General features: G+C 46.0%; 1 pseudogene; it reads right to left on the reverse strand.

Moving 5' to 3' along the window:
- Nucleotides 1-1201: 1201 nt before the first annotated feature.
- Nucleotides 1202-17311, reverse strand: LOC146171638 (uncharacterized; annotated as a pseudogene).
- Between the last annotated feature and the right edge of the window lie 5232 nt (nucleotides 17312-22543).

The raw sequence follows: 22543 nt of genomic DNA on the forward strand, positions 1-22543 counted from the left end.
TTTACAAAGCATGTTGCGCGGCGAGAATACAATAAAAATGCAGTTTTGTATTTGGGCTGGCTTGCATATGCCATTTGGGAGTCGTTTTATGGTACCTACCAAAGCCTTTCGCGTTCACATCAGTTCTCAGCTAGATACCCGTAAGCTTAAATGATCTCACGAAACTTTAAAGGCAAACGTGGCTTTACAAAGCATGTTGCGCGGCGAGAATACAATAAAAATGCAGTTTTGTATTTGGGCTGGCTTGCATATGCCATTTGGGAGTCGTTTTATGGTACCTACCAAAGCCTTTCGCGTTCACATCAGTTCTCAGCTAGATACCCGTAAGCTTAAATGATCTCACGAAACTTTAAAGGCAAACGTGGCTTTACAAAGCATGTTGCGCGGCGAGAATACAATAAAAATGCAGTTTTGTATTTGGGCTGGCTTGCATATGTTGTTCCAGAACAAGCACTTTGTCAAGTCAGTACGACTTCCCTCACAGGAAACCTTAATTAAACGCCTAATTTTCATTCTAGCATATTACAAAAAAAATTCAGTTGAGGTTGAATTCGTGAAAGACGCAAGAAACAGTCTAATAAAAATGTTTCTGCCGAGAATAGAGAGTCCATTCTGGCAACGGTGCCCTGAGCAGGTTGCCGTATCACGGCGCAGCCATGGTTTTAAGTTCTTTTTGTCGTAGTTTTTGTTGTCGTCGTGTCTGCGTTGGGCTAATTTGGTCACAGAATAAAACTCCGGTGAAACTTAACAAACTGAGTTAATGGCTACATGGAAGAAACTTTACAGAAATTCAAACTGACGACCAGTTTGTTCAGCGTCTTGCAAGCTATACTGTCCGAGGACGGTTGCCGTGTTTCTCTCTCCAGGCCTTCCCTTATTTCTCTTATTCCTTAGCCTCCCCCTCGCTTGCACGGGCCATTGGAGCCTGGCAGTGGCGGCGCTCGTTCGGCGGTGTCGGCAACCGAGGAATCCTCCTTGTGTCCTCGGTGCCTGCCCGCCGCCCCCTCGTAGGCTCGAATTTCAGGGCAGGCGGGCGTCCGCGTCTGGTTAGGCTGCCAGCGCGTACACATTTCCAGGCCTGAAACCTTCTATCCATGGCATGGACGCGGTTCAGCCCGTCGCTGTGCCCGCTGGGCTTCTAGGAACCTCTTCTGCCGACATGTGGTGCAGGCCCGCTGAGTTTGGCGAGTTATGGCCCCGGCTATGTCTTCGACGGCGCCAGTGGAGCGGGACGCAGGGGTGACGAGCCGCTGGTCGACTGGCCTGGTGACAAGGAGCAGTCGTGCCATTTTCGAAAAAGCACTGCGGCGCGTACACATGCACACACACACAAGCGCGCACAAACACACACAGCCACGAGTGGCCGCTCGGCCGACGATCAGGGGAACTAAACCGCCGTCTCCTGACACGTCCTTCGGATCTGGTCTTTGCCCGTTTTTTATCCACAATAAGTTCAACACAAGCTAAGCCAAATACGAAGCCACGTCTGCACGGAATTCCTGCGGTTACTCGTACTATAGAGGTTAGAAGGCCTCTATACTCGTACGTTAGGAGTCATGTCACAGCCGGGTTCGAGGGAGAGCGCGTTTCTCTCTTCTCTTACGACCTCTCCAATGGTGTCTGTTTCCACCGCCCGCCGCGCCTCGGTGGGGTCGCAACCGCCCCACTGCTGCTAAAGCCTCTTTAACTGCTGCTCCTCCGCTACAGCCGTTCACGCGCAAGGGAAACGCGCGCTCGCTCTTCGCTTCGCCCGCATTGGTTGCAACCGGCAGGTCCTGATATTTCACCCCTTAAGGCTTATAGGAAGAAGCCGTAATCAGCGTCTGATTTATCGTGTATGACCAATAAAATAGTCAATAATGCGCGTCCGCGCGAGAGCGCGCGCGCCTTCGTCAGTGCTGTCGCGCACGGTCGAATGAAGTTTCGGCTGCACTTACATCAACACTTTTTGCCCCTAAATTTTCCACAAAACTATATGTACCATTTTATGCAGTGTGCCTTTGAAAGCTGTAAGCAGGTAGCGCGACCTGACGCTAGTGCATGGCAAACTGTTCGGTGGATATTCTGTCAACCGCTGGCGTTTTCGTTTAGAGCAAAAGAGGCACTGACGAAAATTCATAGCACGTCTCAGATTCAGAGTAAGGAACAAAAATTTACGCATACAGTTAAAATTTCAAATGTCTAGTGAAGTAGGCTGTTCTAGCTTCGTTTAAAACAAATCAGTAGGTTGAAAGACAGCAGATGTATACGTAGTCTCGCGACTGACGCACACGTAGACAGTCGTAGTCAGTTTAATAGTGATAAAAAAACAACATTCAATCAAGGAAATGGGCATAAAGAGATATGCATAATTGAATAGAGCGGCAAGCAATAACAAAAAATGTCCTTCAAAGTTAACACATTGCACTCATTAATCAACAGTATTTCTTGCTGGGCTAGTTGGTCTGACAATGTGTTTAACCAAAAGAAAAAACAGCGCTAAATATTAGACAGAACACACAGAAAGACGAACGGGACAGGCGCTGACTCCAACTGAGTTTATTGAAAGACACATCTGTACAAATATATAGCCCGAAGACGGTGAACGCCTGCGCATGTCCTGAAATGTGGGACGAAAAAAAAACCGCTCTTAAGTAAAACCAAATCCTCGCATCTTTCAACAATCTATGCTCACTTTCATGCAGAGATATAGAAGTGGTGCTGACACACCTGCCCCCCTCTCCTTGATAAAAAAGGCTTCTGCGAGCTCGCGAGCTAATCTGTCTTTGCTTCTGGTAAGAATACTAATCTCTCCAAATCGTGGTTCGCATCTTTTTTTTTTTCGTCCCACATTTCAGGACATGCGCAGGCGTTCACCGTTTTCGGGCTGTATATTTGTACACATGTGTCTTTCAATAAACTCAGTTGGAGTCAGCGCCTGTCCCGTTCGTCTTTCTGTGTTCTGTCTAATATTTAGCGCTGTTTTTTCCTTTGCTTAAGCACAACTCATTCATCAAAACGGTACATGCGGCTAGAAAATTAAAGTCTCAAAATCTTTCTGGACGGTTTGTGCACATACGGAGCTGGCCTTTCGTTCCTGTCTGTCACTTTCTTAGCATAATTCACAAGAAGGATTCTGAGAAATTTCTCACGTATTAAAGAAGCGGACCTTATCCTCCTGACACCCGGAATGCATTGGGTGCACAGATTTTTCTTTAACTTTCAGAATAAGTCAGTATGGTTATGAAGGTGAAAAGTGTTAAACGTTTTTTGAATAGCCCTGATAGTACCGGCTCAGTGCGATGTCCAATATATTGGACACTGGGATTCTACCCGTTCTTTTTTCACCAAACGCGTATGTATTTACATGCCGCAAATAATGCTCTCAAACCCGTGTGCAATTTTTTTTATTAGCTTCTAAGGTAAAATGGTGAAAAAGAACGTAAAAGCGAGCCTTCGTCTGCTCAAAAAAAAAAAAAAAACTTTCGCTTGCTTCTTCACTTTCTGTGGGCAATTTCAAAACATCTTCTGTCGTTTGTAATGCAGAAGAGCGGGCATTTGGTGCAAAAGAACATTGTTTTATATTACAAAATTATAAAATTTTGAAATTTATAATTTATGATGCTATAATTTATAAATTTTAATTTTTAATTAAAATTATAAATTATAAAATTATAAACTTGCGTCAGCTGTCTCATCAGACATGCGAGGCCGGTCTGCTACACAACAAATAGAGGCGATTTTGTCCTCAAGCCGCTAAATAGCAACAATACTGGTCTGCTATTCATAACAAGGCCGTGGCAAAAGCGTGGTCAAAATGATCGGGTTGAGTCCCAGCGTCCAACACAGTGGACACGCGAAATCAAAGGACGCATGAATAAAAGTAAGCGCTTGAACAGTTTAAATTTCTTATTCTGCACATTCGTTGTTGTATTACCTTTAATATAAAATCAAAGATATGCTTTGAAGGCAGGTAGAAATACGAGAAAAAGGACTTACTTCGCCGACAGGTGCCATCAAACGCCGCGCCGCTGATTGTCGCCCTTTTGAAAAGTTTTGGCGGGAATTTGAACAATGCGTTTTCATCTATGTTGCATAGATGGCGCTAGCAGGTGTCCAATATACTGGACTGCAGGGTTTTATGAGGATGAATGCCTTGGCATAGGAGTACTGTCTGATTACTTAATGTCCAATATATTGGACAAATCCCCATAGCCGGGTCTCAGGAGGTTATAGCATGGCTATTGTCAATGCCTTCTGGGCAACTCATCAAAGGTGAGTTCTCAAGTGTTGGCTGAATTAAGATTTGAAGGACTTCAAGGACATTTGTGTGTGGTAGGTGCACAACAGCTTTTTCAAAAAAAGGCACAACCTTGTGTAAAAGGGCTGCAAACTCTGGTTTTGGATAATGCAGTCCGCTAGAACCTTGTCCTCGCAGAATAGTGTACATGGGGCTGCTTCTTTCGCTGGTTTCAAGAGGGTATGTTTAAGCTTATGGGCAATGGTTGCCTGTCTACCGTGGTGAATCACCCACACGATCCTGATCGAGTGGGTAATTGCTAAAAAACATTCGGAGCCAGTTTCTTGAGCGCGAGCTGACAGATGGTTCGGGTATCATCAGCGGGGCATTTGTCCAAAAACTGTACGAGCTCCAGAAAGGAATGACGGTCAAGCGAGCACGGAACCTAACCAGGAAGCTTGTTTACCCGTCAAATATTGAAAAGATGAATGTGCTGCGGGCTGTGCAAATATTCTCGCCCTAGGTAATCGCAGCAATAGAACATCTGCAAGAAAACACAAAAGGAGACCCTGCCCTCTACATATTCAGACAGGCTAGCTCCACAATCCATTTCATGAAAACAATCAAACAATGGTTTGATACTCATGACACCACTTATGCTGGAAGCGGTAAAAAGAGACCAATAAATGACGCAGGTGATACTCGATTGCAGTGGCTCACAATTGAGTTCACCTGCTATATCGAAAACATCCAAGAAACTTCAAGGGCGTTAAAGCCGGACACTTTCAGTGAAGAAACATATCAAGCACTACTGTTCACCATGAAGTCTACTGTACAAGTGGTAGAATACCTCCTGTGAAAAGGTGTCAGCACCGTCCTCACCAAGAAACTCAATAGCGACCTCACTGATGCTCTCTTCGGAAAACTAAGGCAAATGTGCGGAGGGAACGACATGCTAGATGCGAGAGCCGTAACACTTGACCCCATTGTCAAGACGGAAGTTCCATCTGGGTAGTGGTGTTCGCAGAATAATTGTCCGTCACGATGCGTACCACTAAAAAGCCGCATGACTCAACGGCAACTATTACTTCCTTTGTCCAAGCAAATAGGTCTCTCCCGCTCAGCTGCTTTATAGGAACTGCCAATAAGCACAAAGCAAAGGACTCTGTTCGCAAGGATTTCATTTGAATTGCGTCACTATTAGGTTTGTCTCGGAAGCCGAACACTGCATCAGATTTTCTGTCATAAATGCATTTGGCTTCGTCGATAATTAACGTGACCATGTGTTGCTTGCTGCTCAGCAGTGAAGCTTCACACGTCAACCTTTCGCTTATCGCAGCACTCATCCCTGATGACGTAGGGCTAGGTCCCATATACCGTTGAAGAGTGCTCTTGGCAGGCAGCGTCAGTAGCGGAGACGTCCGGGCATGGTCGTACCCTTTAGGCGAAAGAAAGCGCCACACAACGCACTCCCTTATAACCTCTTCTGGATAGGTGGGTCGCTTCTGCCGATAACTGTCTATATGATGCAAAAGAAAGGTGGCTTTTTTGTCCCCTTTTCCGGCATCGCCAACAATTTTCTTGACTGACGCTTGCCTCTGATCTTCGCGATAGAACGCGACGATTTTTTTTTCGGCGTCGAGCTGTTGCTGGATCTTGCAACATTTTAAGCGCTGGTAGGCAACCTGTTTCCGAAGCTTCCCATTTAGGGATACATACCCACTCGCTCGCTTTACATCGATATTCGTGGTCTGCGTGGAGGTGCTCGGATTGTGTGCGGTAAAGTCGTTTTCCCCTTCGCAAGTGTCCGTACTCGCCTGTGATTCCGCTTTGCGCTTACTTGGCTTTCTAACAGGAACAGATGTCCTGGTTGCAGGATCCTTGCGAAGTTTTTTCGCATTCGGAGCCAGGCAGCACGAGTAGTCTTCAAACACAGTTGGACAACACCGGGTAAAAGCTTTCTGACGCGGCACCCTGAAACATAGTCATTAGCGAGGAAATGCTGACTGCAAACAACACTCGATGCCGACTTGTCATTCACGACGAAATTTGCCCTGGAGATGTTTTTGAGCCATTTTGCACACAGTGCTGAATCACTCGGGAACTGATGGAAAGAAATACCCTGAGTCGCACCCGACCTGCCCAGTGGTACAGTACACCATCGGCGCGTCGAAGAGTCGGCGGTCCACACGTAATCAGAGCAAGCTTGGAACGGCACAAAGCACAACGCTGGCTGCAGCGGCATAGTGCGATGAGAGCACGCGGCGTGTGCACCAAGTTCAAGGAAACAAAACGCGAGTGTCGAGAAAAAGCCGGCAAAGCACGGGCTGCCGATCGCTTTGCGCTCAGGGGAATGGAAGGAAATGGAAGTTAGGTTGGGGCGCTTTAGCGCACGCGTTCGTGATTTTAAAGCAGTGTCCCAGATGGTTCCTGTGAGTGCTTTCTTGATGGCACTCGAGTTAATCTGTGTGCACGGGCAAGAAGCGGGGGAAAAAAAAAGAAAAGACCCAATCTGTATACCACGTGCGCTTTCTGGACGCCGCTGCCCGTGCCCTCCTCAGTGGCCGCTACAACCCTGTAACAATCGTGTAGCGGCCTACCTGGCGCCACTCAAATGGGTTTGTTTAAAAAAAGAAAAGAGGCAGACATCAATATTCCTCAAGACCGTGTACATATAGGTCAGACCGGAAATTTATCTACACCAGCTAAAGTTCCTCGATCGTTAACATAAGCCGCGTTGATATGGACAACTCGAATTTTGGGCAGCTTTTCTGGGGACCAGGCTATTCAATCGCATGTGCCTTTTTAATCGATCCCTTTAATATGGACGACTCGAATTAGGGACCGTATTTTTCTGGGGACCAAACTTTTCCATTGTATTTGCGCTCGTTAATATGGAAACTCACAGTCCGGACAGTGAACAGCGTGGAATTGCAAAGAGCCCCTCGAAGATCACACATGTTGGTCGCGTTATGGTCAGTGCCGAGAACAAAAACTCTACTTTCCTAACCAAACGTTTTATTTTCTGCATTTTGCATGCAGGATGCCAGTAGTATGCGGTGAAAAAGTGCATGATGGCCCTTTCATTTGGTGGTTTAATATTTCACAGCACAAGTTAAATTGCCTAGACCACAGCTTTTATCATTTACAGCATTGCATTAATGCCTCTGAAGACACTATTTCTCTTTAGTTTTATTTGGCTTCGCAGAAAACATAATTAGGTAGTCGACCGGGTCATCGAGTCGTGTGATGTGAACCGCCGGGGTAAGAGTAAGTCATCTAGACATAAGATATGCCATCAAGCGTGTAAATATCCAGACGAGTGAAGCGGAATTATGTTATTTCAGGCCTAATTACAACGAGGATAATGAGATTGGAGCGGCAAAAGTATTGTCTAATTCCCACTTCAATGAACCCCACTATGCGCAGAAGCAGATCCTATCATAGCATAATATTTGAAAAATTTTTATTCGCGATTCGTTGTTACGGACAACTCGTTTTAAGGACAAATTTGCTCGGGAACAAAACTGTCCATATTAATGAGGCACGAGTGTAATTATTTTTTTTGTTCTCCATTTCGGCCCAGCTATCGCTCAAAATATTACAGTAGTGTTCAATTTCAGTTTTGGTCAAATGTTGTTTCGGTGTTCCTAACGTTTTTTCTAACGCCTAATAGAGCTATAAATAAGCGTTAGCATAACCTTTCTATAAACATTTTAACAACATATATCTAATATATATGCAGCATTATTCTAGCGCTCTTGAAAATGATTAAACAACCCTGCACGAGCATGTAGCCTACCATTGGTGACGGTACACAACTACGCAATACAGCGCGACATACAACTCCTATAGTCACCTCTGAATGAATAGCACAGAGAAAAGTTTTTATATCCATTATTAAGGAGTGTCCCTTGAGTAACAGTGGCGAATGTGTAATAAGCAAAGCATTCTACCAAAATAATGGGGCAGCGATTGCTCTCTAAGGCAGGCATTACTGCACAGATAATTACAAGGAACTATTAGTTCAAAAACATACTAGAAAAAGAAAGAAAATATTGCTAGGAATTAGTGCTTGAAGTAGATTTCCTGTTTTTTCATGAAATAATCATGATATCATGTAAACATCTCATTAAATCAACGTTTACTTGCAAAATTAAAATAGTGTTTAAGATATAACATACAACATTTTCTGGTCTATAAATTATACCAAAATTGATAACAAAACCTAAAAGCGCTTACTCTGACTTTATACTAATACTTTATGTCATGTAAGCATTGTGCAACTTACATTACATTTTTATAAAATTATTTTCATCTTCGGTGTTACCTCGATGGTTTCTCATCTAGCGCTGAAAGACGGTTTCGCCATTGTTGCTGTAATGTTTGCCTTGAAGAAGCTTCGATGTGATCACTGCTCATTCACTTTTTTTATTCATCTTCTTGTACAGGCTTGGGAAAAAATTCAGATTAAAATGAACAAAAGTAGCTACCATGCCGCAATACATGTCATATGCTTGTCGAACGTTTGCTGAGCGACAGTGTTTTTTAATATAAAGACTCCATTCACGTGTGTAGCACGCTCACAGGATGCTGTTGCAGCATCTACCTTCTGTAATCTTTCATTTAGGAGCTGCACCCACCACGAAACCCGCGGGCAACAGCGCGAAACCAGGCAAAGGCCACCCGCCGCCACTGAAGCAGATGCGGAGCGAACAGTGAGCAGGTCGCGCTCCTTGCGGCGGCGGAGAGCGTAACTCAAGGAGAAAAGTTCCCATTGTTCACGCGGCGATTGAGAAGGCCGTAAGAAAGAGCGCGCGCTCTCTCCCTCGAGACCGGCCGGGGTCATGCATTAATAACCGTCATTAGACTGCTACTGAAAATTCCCAGAAAGAAGCCGCGTTAAAGCCCTTGGCTTCGCCCGTGTTCTTGTCTCTGCGCAGTTTCTGGGTAGCGGGCTGAGCTCTGCGCAAAACCGATGCTGAAGCCCAATGGCAGCCTTGGCTTCCTTGCACTTGGTGTGCTCTGGAAGATTTCGCACAATGAAATCCCACATACAAGCAGGGCGTATCATTTTGCGCAGTTCTGTGCCGGGCAATAAGGAGAAAAGAATTGGCGGTATCCACATTGGAAGTGCTGACGTTTTCTTCGTGATGCTAGATTCGCATTACTCTTCCTAGCATTTCTCATACAGTGGTCGATGCTGCTCCGGGATGTGAAGTAAGGAGCACACCACCGCACTGAATTCGGCGCACACCAATGCTGCCGGATTTAGGGTGAAAACGAAGGTACGATAACGAGAAGAGCGCCAACCGATTTTATACTTCGAAAAAAACGCACAGCACCCAAGATAAGACGGGGCTCTTTCAGTAGTGTTGACTTGTGAGGAATTTATTCAGTATCTGCACACTGGTTACCATGATTTGCATACCACTATTTTCATAGTGCACATTACCTCACTGCTTTTCTTTGGTTAGGAGGCCGAATGAGGCATACTGAAGGATGGGCATGTACCGTGTTGTCGAGGTTTACCAGAGAGGTGACAACTAGGAGTAGGGCTTATTGAGCCTAATTACGATGCCTGCCACCCTCGCATTAATACTATAGAATTCCTCTATATTACCCGCTATATACTTATTGGCAAGGAAAGGTATAAACTGAAGGTTGCACAGGCCCATGCACCTACAGGTAGTTATGATGACCAGGCAGTTGAAAGCTTCCACGAAGATGTAGAATCGGTAATGCGAAAAGTAAAGACGCAGTATACTGTACTAATGGGCGACTTCAATGCCAAGGTAGAGAAGAAGTAGGCAGGAGACCAGGCAGTAGGTGACTATGGCATTCATTCTAGGAATAACAGAGGGGAGTTACTAGTTGAGTTTGCAGACCGAAGTAACTTAAGAATCATGAATACCTTCTTCAGCAAACGGAAGAACCGGAAATGGACATGGAAAAGTCCTAACGGAGAGACTAAAAATGAAATCGACTTCATAATGTGTTCAACCCCCGCCATTGTGCAGGATGTAGAGGTAATCGGGAAAGTTCGATGTAGTGACCACAGGATGGTGAGGTCCCGAATTAGCCTAAATCTGAAGAAGGAACGCAATAGATTAGTAGGAAAGAAACCCATCAACGAATTAGCGGTGAGGGGGAGGGCAGAAGAGTTCAGGATCTCGCTACAGAATAGATATTCAGCTCTAACCGAGAATGGCGACATTACCCTAGAAGCAATGAACAGTAATTTCAGAGATATCATTACTTAGTGTGCGGTAGAAGTAGGCGGTAGGATAGTTAGAAAGGATACCGGTAAGCTGTCTAAGGAGACGAAAGATTTGATTAAGAAACGCCAGAGTATGAAAGCTTCCAATCCAACAGACCAGATCGAATTGGTCGAGATATCAAAGCTAATCAATAAGCGCAAGGTGGCTAATATAAGGAAGTATAACATGGAGAAAATTGAGCATGCTGTAAAGATTGGGGGAAGCCTTAAAGCGGTAAAGAAGAAATTGGGCATTGGCAAAACCCAGATGTGTGCGATAATGGACAAGGCGGGCAACATCATCACGAATATGGACAAGATAGTCAAAGTCGCCGAGGAGTTCTATACAGATCTCTACAGCAGCCAAAGTAGTCAGGACCGTAACGAGATTGGCGGCAGGGAAAAACAGTCAGACGTTCCACCAGCGACGAAGGACGAGGTCAAGAAAGCCTTAGAAACTATGAAAAGGGGGAAATCAGCTGGAGAGGATCAGATAACTACAGATTTGTAAAGAACGGGGGGGATATCGTGCTAGCAAAACTGGCCACCTTGTATACGCAGTGCCTGGTGTCATCGACGGTACCGGAACCAGGGAAGAATGCAAACATTATCCTCATTCATAAGAAAGGGGACTCTAAGGACCTTAAAAATTACAGACCAATCAGCTTACTGTCTGTTTCGTATAAGGGATGTTACGGGGATGCTCGCAGTACTTTGGGCCCAGCATGAGCAGGCTTTCCGCCTTCGGGGGGACACTTGCGTTCCCCAACACTATCACATTTTGTTGATGTCCGGCAGGATACCCTCTTCTGCAAGGTAGCGAAGGCACAATCTGTCGCCAGAAGATCTCCATCGTTTGCGAGGCTACACACAGGTCAAGACGGAATCTTCTATTCCCTAGTTCAGTAGGGACGTTGCTTCTACACACGATGTTCAGGCACTCGGTGTAGAACCTCACTTGCCTCCACGTTTCGGAGCGTAAGATGCGGCACATTCGCTTGGCGTCGCCTTCCGATGGCATGAGTCCTCCGACAGATTGTGGCGAGAGGTTGTGCCTTCGCTACCTCGCAGAAGAGGGTATCCTGCCGGACATCAACAAAATGTGATAGTGTTGGGGAACGCAAGTGTCCCCCCGAAGGCGGAAAGCCTGCTCATGCTGTGCCCAAATTACTGTGAGCATCCCCGACTTGACAAGACGCAACTTCTCTCTCTTGTTAGGACCGCTTTGAAAAGAGGAAAGACAGATGAAGCTGCTAGATGCATAAATAAAGGAGTGCAATCCCTCCCCAAGGAAGTGAAGAAAGGAAGCCACCGCCGTCTCACTGCTGCAGTATCGGCCCTCAAAGACGCGGGCGTCAAGCTCCTACAGGTGGACAAGGAGGGCGGTTTTGTAGTCGCGGCTGAAGACGTTTACAAGGAGAAGGCTCAAGCCGCTGTCCTAGCCAACTTCAAGGAAATGAAATCAGTGAAACCATCGAAAGTGCAGGAGCAGGCAGCGCAGCTTTGTGAACGCGCTGGCCTATCAAGACTAGCCTCTTCTGTCAAGACATCCAAGGCATCTAGCCTTACCATCTTCTTCAGTGCCAAGACACACAAAGAAGGCTGTCCTTTCCGTATCATTGTCTCCGAACGAGGGACCTGGCAGCGCGAGGCAGCGGTGTTCCTGCAGAAGTGCCTGTCGCATCTAGACGTTGAAGACCCTTTCCTCATCAGAAAGCCTGAATCAGTGTCGGAGTTCCTATATAGTGAGTGTCCAGCCCATGTCAGCGCTTTTTCGGTAGATGTTAAGGACTTGTACTATTCCCTATCGCAAAGAGCAGTGATCTCCAAAATTAGTGAGTGCATTGATCGTCACGGTGTCACTAAGTTCCAGAATTCCTGTGGTATGAAGTTGCCGTGTTTCTAGAAATGCTTAGCTTTTATTTACAGTCCACGTTAGCTAGTGTGGATAGCAGGCTTTGCATCCAAAAACAAGGGGTTTTCATAGGATCCAGTCTCGCTCCCGTTCTTAGTGACCTGTTTTTAGCCTCGTGCGATAGCCGACTTCAAGCCAAGCTTGACCATGACCCTGTTGTTAAAGTTATGCGTTACGTTGATGATTTTTTGGTTTTTTATCGCAAAGATGACGCCCAACAACCTGTTGCTCAGATTTTTGACACGTTCAGCATTGAACTTAATGACTTAGAATTGACCACAGAATTTCCCACTGACCACAAACTTAGGTTTTTAGATCTGGAACTTGTGCTATCGGACGATCATGTGTGTTGGATGTACTCTCCACGCTCCCAGAAGAGCCTTCTGCCCTTCCAATCGGCTCACTCCAAGATTATTAAGCGCGGGATAGTAAAACCTGCATGAAAGCAGCCTTGCATAGGTCATGCAATAACAAAACTCAGGCCAGCTTTGACGCACAGATCACTAGGCTCACCACTGCAGGCTACCCGACTAAGATCCTTTCAAGCGTAGCCGAGTCAATACTATCAGAAAGCAGGATTCAGAAGGTTTCACGCGAATCCAATTATAAGAACATGGCGTGCATACCGTATGTGCATAAAGTTTCGCACAACCTGAAAAAGATTGTCAGCAAAACCGGCGTGAAGCTCTTTTTTCCTCCAGGAATAAGTTAAGAGGGTTGTGCAAGAACGTCAACCAAGAAAGTAGAAAGAAGGCTTGTGAAAAGAAACACCGAAAGAAATTTGTGAACTGTTGTTGTGGTGTTGTTTACAAAATTCCACTCTCATGCGGCCGATTTTACATCGGGGAAACTGGGCGGTGTGAATGATAGACTGCGCGAACACGCCAAAGACATAGAAAACCAGTTATGTCGAAACAACATAGTAATCCATTCCATCGTTTGGAAGGACTGTGAGGCGTTTTGAACCAAGCCACAATTATCGCCAAATATAAGGATTTGACCTCACGCCTCATATCTGAGGCTTTTCACATTCACGAACTTGGCGACACGTGTGTCAGCCAACCGTCTGTTGCTCTATTCCCACAAGAGCTCACGTATCTCAATCGCGGACGGCTTTGATAATTGCTATGTCATATCAGGACCATGATTGTGTCGTAATTTGATTTTATTGCGTTTTGGCTGTCTGCTATATATTGCTACTTGTGTCGCAATAAATCAATTGGTTGCTAGTCAGCTCATGTGTCTGTCTCGCCTTCCTACACGTCCTGTCCGTTTGAGCTGTTCCTTCCTTCCATTCATTCGGCTTCTGTGGTGTCCCGTGTCAATCGCCTTTTGTAATATTTTATCACATTTTTTTAACAACAATATACAATATATGACCCCCCGCACAGCCGAGCAAACGTTTGGAAGAAGCTGAGTGCCCATCCTCTGGTCTCGTCTAAGTTGCGGAAGGTGTTTTGAAGGTACTGCGTCAACGTAAAACGTGTATTATTCCAAAAGTGTCCCATAAGAAAGAGCAAGTGGCCGTGATTCCCTACTTCCACGGGCAAAAAAAAAAAAAAGCGCTATGCTCGGAAGCTAGAGTGGTGTATATTTTTCGGTACCACAGAAATTGGGTATAGGCTTTCTACAAAGACAATGCATAATGGAATTCGAAGGACTATTACGATACTCCCTAATGCAAAATTTGACCGCAGGTATTTAAGGGCTTTTGTAATAGATTAAAGCAAGATATGCGTTTGTGCAAGCATGTACAGTTACAAAGCACTCTATTTTTCTCACGAGCCAAGTAGAATTTCCCAGATGTGAAAGAAGGGCCACGAGAGAGCGGCGCATTGTATTCCAAATTTAGAGAGTTCAAAAACTATGCTCAGTATTTTCTGTTTGGCTTTTATGCAGTAGATCCCAAATCATATAGTTCTTTAGTTGAGTCGGCATTTGATGTACTACATTATTCCGGTACCTGCAGTGCATTTTGGCTGGGCACAGTGAATCTTGGCCAGTCTCCCTTCGTGGGCTCATTTTTTTACGTAGAAGCTCCTCGGTCTCTCCTCTTCTGAGAAATCCTCTTTGACTCGTGACTGGTGCGACTCAACCGCCGAACCTTGCTCCTTGTGCTATACAAACCTCCCGGATTTTCTATGTGGCGAGCAAAAGTGGTGTAAGGCGCTCAGCTTTGCATGGCTCAAAGTAGAGAAGCCTGGCCGACCCTGCTGCGATGCGCGGGCCCTACGACCTAGCGATGCACCGTGCACCTGGCGGCAAAGCGGCCGCAAAAAACCAAGGGCTGCTTGTCAGCCTCTAATCCGCGTCTTCCCAGGCCTGAGCGCCGGGGATGGAAATAAAAGTTGCACAATCAATCAATCAATAAATCAATCACTTAAATCAATTAATGCCACTTGCTCTGCACCAGAGCGGTCCTGCTCCTCCCACGACAGCCCACCCCCTCTCCCGACAGTGGAGGAGTGCGGTGGGGCTGGGAGCCGGAGTGATACGTGTCGAGTGGCACGGGAAGGTGGCGGAGGAAAATCACATATGGAGGCGCAGTAGACGAGGCAAGAATGCATTGTGTGGCAGAGGTTTGTCTGGCCACTTCCGCGACAGCGATTGCAAAACGTCGCTGGAAAATGTAATATTTTTGGTTTCACGAATGACTGACAGAGGAAATCACTGCAGCTGAATGGATTGGGGAAGAGTGGGTAAACGTTCCTTCTGTAGCTTTCCTGTCGTAGAAACTTGTCTATTTGGGTGGTATGTAGTGCTACCTATCAACGCCTGATTGTCACTCTGTGCGTAATCAAAAAGTTAGCGCTGGGTGGGACCTTTCTGACATGGCTACGGCGCGTATAACCGGTACAGTTTAAACTCTATATTATTCCAAAGGATAGGCATTTAGGCTTGTTCGATAAAATCCGTTCGTGATTGGGTGAGGTGGAACGTACGCAGTTGTTTACAGAAACAACCCCAGTGACTTGTTTACCGAAGGAGACCCATCTAAGTTTGAAACATTTGACGCGTCTTTCATAGCCGGAGTTGCTTTGGGGCGTTAAACGAACTTGGGGAACTGAGGCGACTGAGCACATTCACAGAAATAAGAAACCAAAACAGTAATATAAGCCCAGGTGTCGTGCCAACACCCTCCAGCTGAGATCTGTGATAAATTAAGCTTCTGTGTTCTGACTTTTCCCTACGAAAGAAACAAAAGGGGAAATCCTACAAGCATATCTTATCGCAGAACCCTCCACAAAATATGTACGCATGGCTTCGCTCAGAGAAAAAAATGTGGAGGCAATAGTCACAGGATACCTGTGATGCTAACGCTTCGTTTTTATTGCTTTCTACTTTCTTGTTTTTTAGCGTTGCGATCTGCAGGAGTGCGTAATGTCAAGTTTTGTTAACAAGGTGGCAGTCAGTGCTCACAGGCGTTTTCCGTGAGACCTCTGTGCACTGCTTGTGTTGCCAATATACCGGGTGTCCCAGCTAACTTGAACCAAGGGTTAAAAAATAAAATATGTGAGGTAGGCCCGGGAAACCAGTTGCATGCAATTGCCAGCCGCCTTGCTGACCAAAGCCATTTTTTTGTTTTGCAAATACTTATTTAACTAATTATGTTAATTTTTCTAATTTACTAAATAATGACTTTAGACCGTAAATTTGAATTGCAAAGTTGGAGAGCACCTTCAGGAACTCCCACTCCATTACCTGCGATAAAGAAAGCATCACGTGTATCTTTGTTTGCAGACTTAAAAGAACGCCCGCGAAATGCAAATAAAATCATGGGACTAGCGCATTCGCCCGCAGCGATTGTGGTGCTCTCCGTCGTGGTTTGAGTGAGCGAAAACTGTCCCCTGATCAGCTTAAATTTCGGCAGGGAACCCGATTCTGGCGAAAACTGACCGGAGGGCGTCAACTATTTCCGTCGAACTAAGCTCCTTCAGAGGCACCGCTACGGGAAGCTTCGTAGATGGCCATATAATCGTGAGTATATATTTATACCCCGACTTAGTTCTGGGCCCTACGGTGTCGATAACGAGACGCTGGAAAGGTTCTGAAATTAAGGGAGCGAGCGCCTTCCATTTTTCACCTGGCTTGTCCGAGCGCTGACACGCGTCGCAAGATTTCACATACCGTTCTCCATCTCGAAAGCAACCTGGCCAGTAATACTCTCCCAGTAGCCTTTCCTTGGTTTTGTTGACGCCTAGATGTCCGGACCAATTGTTTCCATGACAAAGGCTCAAAATGTCGTCGCGGTACATTGCCGACACAACCAGCTGATCTAATGTCCTTCCTTTTCGATCTTTATAGTGCCGGTACAGCAGCCCGCCCTTATGATGTAATGTCACATTACGCCTAGCAATCCCCTCTTGGGCGCTAGTGTGCAAATTGCAGAGGCTAGGGTTTTGCTGCTGCTCCGCCATCAATGAGTCTCTGTCGACGCGCAACAGACGGTCCATGCTTTGCGAGGCAGATGATAGTACGGAGCCTGTACTGCATGCCTCAATTGGGCTGTCGCCGTGTGCACTATCGCTAACAACCGGTTCGGGATCAACCTCATCTATCTCGGTTGCCTCAGCATTGTTTGGTTCCCGACTATCGGAAGTCGCTTGTTCCTTTTCGGCTGTCTCTGAATCCTCGCTGTAGTTAAGCTGAGATGCAAGTTCGCGGGCTTTCGACCTGGTCAGGGCCTGTACTTTTCCTTCTGACAGTTTCTGACCTCGCTCGTGCAAAAACTTATCGGACCTATTTGAAAATAGGCAGGGATATTCCCATGAAACCGCTTTAGAGACGGCAGCCTTTGTCACTAGTTCACCGAAAGGACCGGAAATCACCACTCTTGCTAGGCACACGCTCTCAGCTTCCAGTACCTGCCATGCTACTTCTCCCGTAAAATCACGTATGAAGTGTGAACGATATCCATGGTGGCATCCCGAAGGACCCTGCATTCCGTGTGCTCGTAGCTCATGGATGTCGCAGAAGCTCTAAATTCTCATCGCTGTCGTTCGCATATGAGAAGGCTATTCGGGGTTTTTTTACATCTTGCCGCAATGTGCCCAGTTTTCTAACCGTTGTAGCAGCGAAACGGCTTCCTGGTTTCAAACCCTTATGTCAACAGTTTCTGAGTTTCATCCTGCTTTGTGCTATCCCCAGTTTTCTGTAAAACTGGTTTGACAGTTTCCGCAAGTTCCGGATGCTTATCCGCGGCCCATTCTTGGGTGTAAAGCGCTTTCTCATCAAGAAACCTTTTTTCTCGGGCCCGCCTACCTCGGAGCTTAGCCTTCTCCGCGTCGCATATTCATCTGCCAGCTCGGCGGCTGTCTCCACTGTGTTCACTTTTTGTTTGTCTTGAACCCATAGCTTAATTGCCTCAGGAATACTGTTGTAGAATTGTTCCGATACCTTCAACAACCTTATCTCTAATCTCATACGCATCCGCGCCTTTCAACCATTCAGTAAGGATCACCTTCAAGTGGTATGCAAAGTCAGCCCAGCTCTCGCTACCTTTCTTGCTCGTGCCTATGAACCGTTGACGAATTTCGTCGGCAGACAGGCGGTACTTTCTCAGCAGCCTTTACTTTTTCATAGACATCTGCCGCATCAAGCCTTGCAACTATATTTGCCGCTTCGCATGGTAACACCGTTAGCAGTCTTTGAGGCCAAGAACCCTTACTGTAACCTTGTTTCTCACATCTCCTCTAGAAATTCACCAGAAACAGACCAAGGTCCTCCCCAATTTTGTATGACTGCATTGTTTTATCTGGAATTGATTCAGTCGCTCTCGCTCCGTCTGGCGTCGTGCCATTTGAGCTCAATTCCATTTTTTTCTGCTCTATGTCAAGCTGCCGCTTTTTCAGCTCCCGCTCCTCTTTCTCTGCTAGAAGCTGCTGTTGCTCTAGTTCCTCTTGCTTTTTTTTTCTTTCCTGTTCTTGTATCTTTTCTGCTGCATCCCTCATTTCTCACTCCGCTTTAAGGAGTTTACAAGTTTCATCATCATCATCATCATCATCATCATCAGCCTGATTATACCCACTGCAGGGCGAAGGCCTCTCCCATATTTCTCCACTTAACCCGGTTCTGTGCTAGCTGCCTCCACTTGACCCCTGCGAACTTCCTAATCTCATCCGCCCACCTAACTGTCTGCCGCCCCCTGCTACGCTTTCCTTCCCTTGGAATCCAGTTTGTTACCCTCAGCAACCATCGAATATCCCCTCTTCGCACTACATGTCCTGCCCATGTCCATTTCTTCTTCTTAATTTCCACTAGAATGTCGGTAACTTGAGTTATTTCTCTGACCCACTCTGCACGCTTCCTATCTCTTAATGGTATACCCCTACCATTTTTCGTTCCATAGCCCTCTGGGTTGTCCTCAACTTAAGTAGAACTCTCTTGGTTAGCCTCCACGTTTCAGCCCCATAGGTGAGTACAGGCAAGATGCAACTGTTGTATACTTTCCTCTTGAGCGATACCGGTAAGCTGCTAATCATAATCTGCGAGTGCTTGCCAAATGCGCTCCATCCCAATCTTATTCTTCTTGTTATTTCCTTTTCATGGTCCGGATCTGCGGTTACTACCTGTCCTAAGTAGACATATTCGCCCACTACTTCCAGTATTTAGCTACCTAATGTAAACTGCTGTTCCTTCCCTAGGCTGTTGAACATTACCTTAGTCTTCTGCATATTGATTTTCAAGCCAACCTTTCTACTTTTACTGTCTAGGTCATCAATCATTATTTGCAGTTCATCCCCCGAGTTGCTTAGCAAGGCAATGTCATCAGCAAATAGCAGATTACTGAGGTATTCTCCATCTACCCTTATCCCTAACTGCTCCCATTCCAAGTCTCTGAATACTTCCTCTAAGCAAGCTGTGAATAGTACTGGGGAGATTGTGTCTCCTTGCCTAACAACTTTCTTTATGGGAATTTTGTTACTTTCTGTATGCAGAACTATGGTTGCTGTGCAGCCACTATATATATCTTCCAGCACTTTCACGTACGGCTCGTCTACCCCCTGATTTCACAATGCCTACATCACCGCCGAGGTTTAAACTGAGTCAAATGCTTTTTCGTAATCAATGAATGCTATGTATAAGGGCTGGTTATATTCCGAGCATTTTTCTATCACCTGATTGATGGTATGGATATGATCGATAGTAGAGTACCGTTTCCGAAACCCTGCTTGATCCTTTGCTTGATTGCAGTCTAAGGTTGTCCTGATTCTATTAGCGATTACCTTAGTAAATGCCTTATACGTAACAGACAGTAAGCTTTCTGGTCTATAATTTTTAAGGTCCTTAGAGTCCCCTTTCTTGTGAATGTGGATAATGTTTGCATTCTTCCATGGTTCCGGTAGCGTCGATGACACCAGGCACTGCGTATACAGGGTGGCCAGTTTTTCTAGCACGATATCCCCCCCGTCCTTCAGCAAATCAGTAGTTATCTGATCCTCTAAAGCTGATTTCCCCCTTTTCGTAGTTTCTAGTGCTTTCTTGACCTCGTCCTTCGTCACTGGTGGAACGTCTGACTGTTTTTCCCTACTGCCAATCTCATTACGGTCCTGACTACTTTGGCTACTGTAGAGATCTGTATAGAACTCCTCGTCTACTTTGACTATCTTGTCCATATTAGTGATGACATTGCCCGCCTTGTCCCTTATCTCATACATCTGGTTTTTGCCTATGCCCAATTTCTTCTTTACCGCTTTAAGGCTTCCCCCGTTCTTTATAGCATGCTCAATTTTCTCCATGTTATACTTCCTTATATCGGCCACCTCTCGCTGATTGACTAGCTTTGATATCTCGGCCAATTCGATCTGGTCTGTTGGATTGGAAGCTTTCATACTCTGGCGTTTCTTAATAAAATCTTTCGTCTCCTTAGACAGCTTACCGGTATCCTCTCTAACTATCCTACCGCCTACTTCTACCGCGTACTCAGTAATCATATATCTCTGAAATTATTGTTCCTTGCCTCTAGGGTAATGTCGCCACCATCAGTTAGAGCTGAATACCTATTCTGTAGCGAGATCTTGAACTCTTCTGCCCTCCCCCTCACCGCTAATTCGTTGATGGATTTCTTTCTTACTAATCTGTTGCGTTCCTTCTTCAGATTTAGGCTAATTCGGGATCTCACCATCCTGTGGTCACTGCATCGCACTTTCCCGATTACCTCTACATCTTGCATATTGGCGGGGGTTGAACACATTATGAAGTCGATTTCATTTTTAGTCTCTCCGTTAGGAGGTTTCCACGTCCATTTCCGGTTCTTCCGTTTGCTGGAGAAGGTATTCATGATTCGTAAGTTATTGCGCTCTGCAAACTCAACTAGTAACTCCCCCCTGCTATTCCTTGAACCAATGCCATAGTCACCTACTGCCTTGTCTCCTGCCTGCTTTTTCCCTATCTTGGCATTGAAGTCGCCCATTAGTACAGTATACTGCGTCTTTAGTTTTCGCATTGCCGATTCTACATCTTCATAGAAGCTTTCAACTGCCTGGTCAGCATAACTACATGTAGGTGCATAGGCCTGTACAACCTTCACTTTATACTGCTTATTAAGCCTAATTACGATGCCTGCAACCCTCTCATTAATACTATAGAATTCATCTATATTACCCGCTATATACTTATTGACAAGGAAACCTACTCCTAGTTGTCGCCTCTCTGGTAAGCCTCGATAACACAGTACATGCCCATCCTTCAGTACAGTGTATGCCTCATTCGGCCTCCTAACCTCACTAAGCCCAATGACATCCCATTTCATGCCCTCTAGTTCCTCTAACAGCACTGCTAAACTAGCTTCACTAGCTAGGGTTCTAGCATTAAACGTTGCCGGGGTCAGTTTCCAATGGCGGCCTGTCCAGCGGAGCCAGGCATTCTTAGCACCCCCTGCTGCGTCACAGGTCTGACCGCAGCCGTGGTCAGTTGTTCCGCAGCCGCTGGTGACTGAGGGCCGGGGTTTTATGCAGCTTATCATAGGAGGTTTCTGCCTCCTCTACCTTTAAAAGTGACTTGCAAATTTCCGGCTTAGTCAGTTTGTCCTCTACTTCTACACCAATCTCCTTGCACAATAGCAACAAATCTGCCCTCAGCAACTTTTTTAGCGCCATGCTTGCAGCAGTGAGCTTGGACCTTGCTGACTAACTGTTGTCGTGAGAAAACAGACTCACTCGTCTCACGGAACAGCTGCCTTTGATTTCCAGCAGTTCAAAATTGTTTCCTCAAAGTTTTGAAGCCTGGTGAATCACAAGCAAAGTCAACGCACTCACCCGAAAAAAGCAGCCCCGCGTTGCTTGGTCGATCCAACCGCTGCCATCCAGCTGTTAGATGTGGGACCCTCGGTTCGGCTCTCACTCTGGTCAGTTCCCTCAGGTCCCGTCCCGAAGAGGTGGTAAGCAGTAGGGGGTTTGGAGGAATGAGCAGAGGCTTACGGCAGAAAAGACATTGCAAGAGATATATCTACATGTTTACAAAAGTACAGGAAAGTAATACGAGGGACATATTGAGAGCGTAAAATAAAGCATATCAAAAAGCCGCCCGTGGGCTGCTTAAATACAATCCGTCGTCCCCAGGTCCCTAGAGTTGGGGACTTCAACTGCTTCTTCATCGCCTAATAGCCTTTGAGTCAATTCTTAGGCTCCACCCACCACGTAATTTATCACACAAACACACATAATTTATCCAGGAGTCACATGTTCGACCCGGCTGATAATATCGGAGAAGATGTTGTGGCTATCTTGGGGGTGTTGTGGCTATCTTGGAGATGTGGCTATATCGGAGATGGTGTGGCGATCTCGGAGATGTTGTGGCGATCTCGGAAATGTTATGGCTATTTTGCAGTCACGGGCCGCGATTCAGACTTGGCGCCGGCTGGGCGCATCGGATTCACAGTTCCAGGCCTTGACCGTGAGAATACGAGTCCGGCAGAACACTATCTTGGCTGGCGACACATCACGAGTGCAATTACTCGACCGAACCTCGAGTTCGACGACCTCCGGCGCTGCATGGTTATACACAAAAAACAATACTCACACGAGAGAATTAAACCAAGACGTTAACACGGATGATGCGCTCGCTACCAACTGCCAGTTTATGTAGTACCGAGAAGAAGACAGCTTCACACAAAACGTGGGGTTACGATATGAAGAAGAAGTAAACAAAA

The sequence above is a fragment of the Amblyomma maculatum genome, unplaced genomic scaffold, assembly GCF_055883805.1.
Source record: "Amblyomma maculatum isolate TAMU_Amacu unplaced genomic scaffold, ASM5588380v1 scaffold_19, whole genome shotgun sequence".
NCBI classification, from domain to species: domain Eukaryota; kingdom Metazoa; phylum Arthropoda; class Arachnida; order Ixodida; family Ixodidae; genus Amblyomma; species Amblyomma maculatum.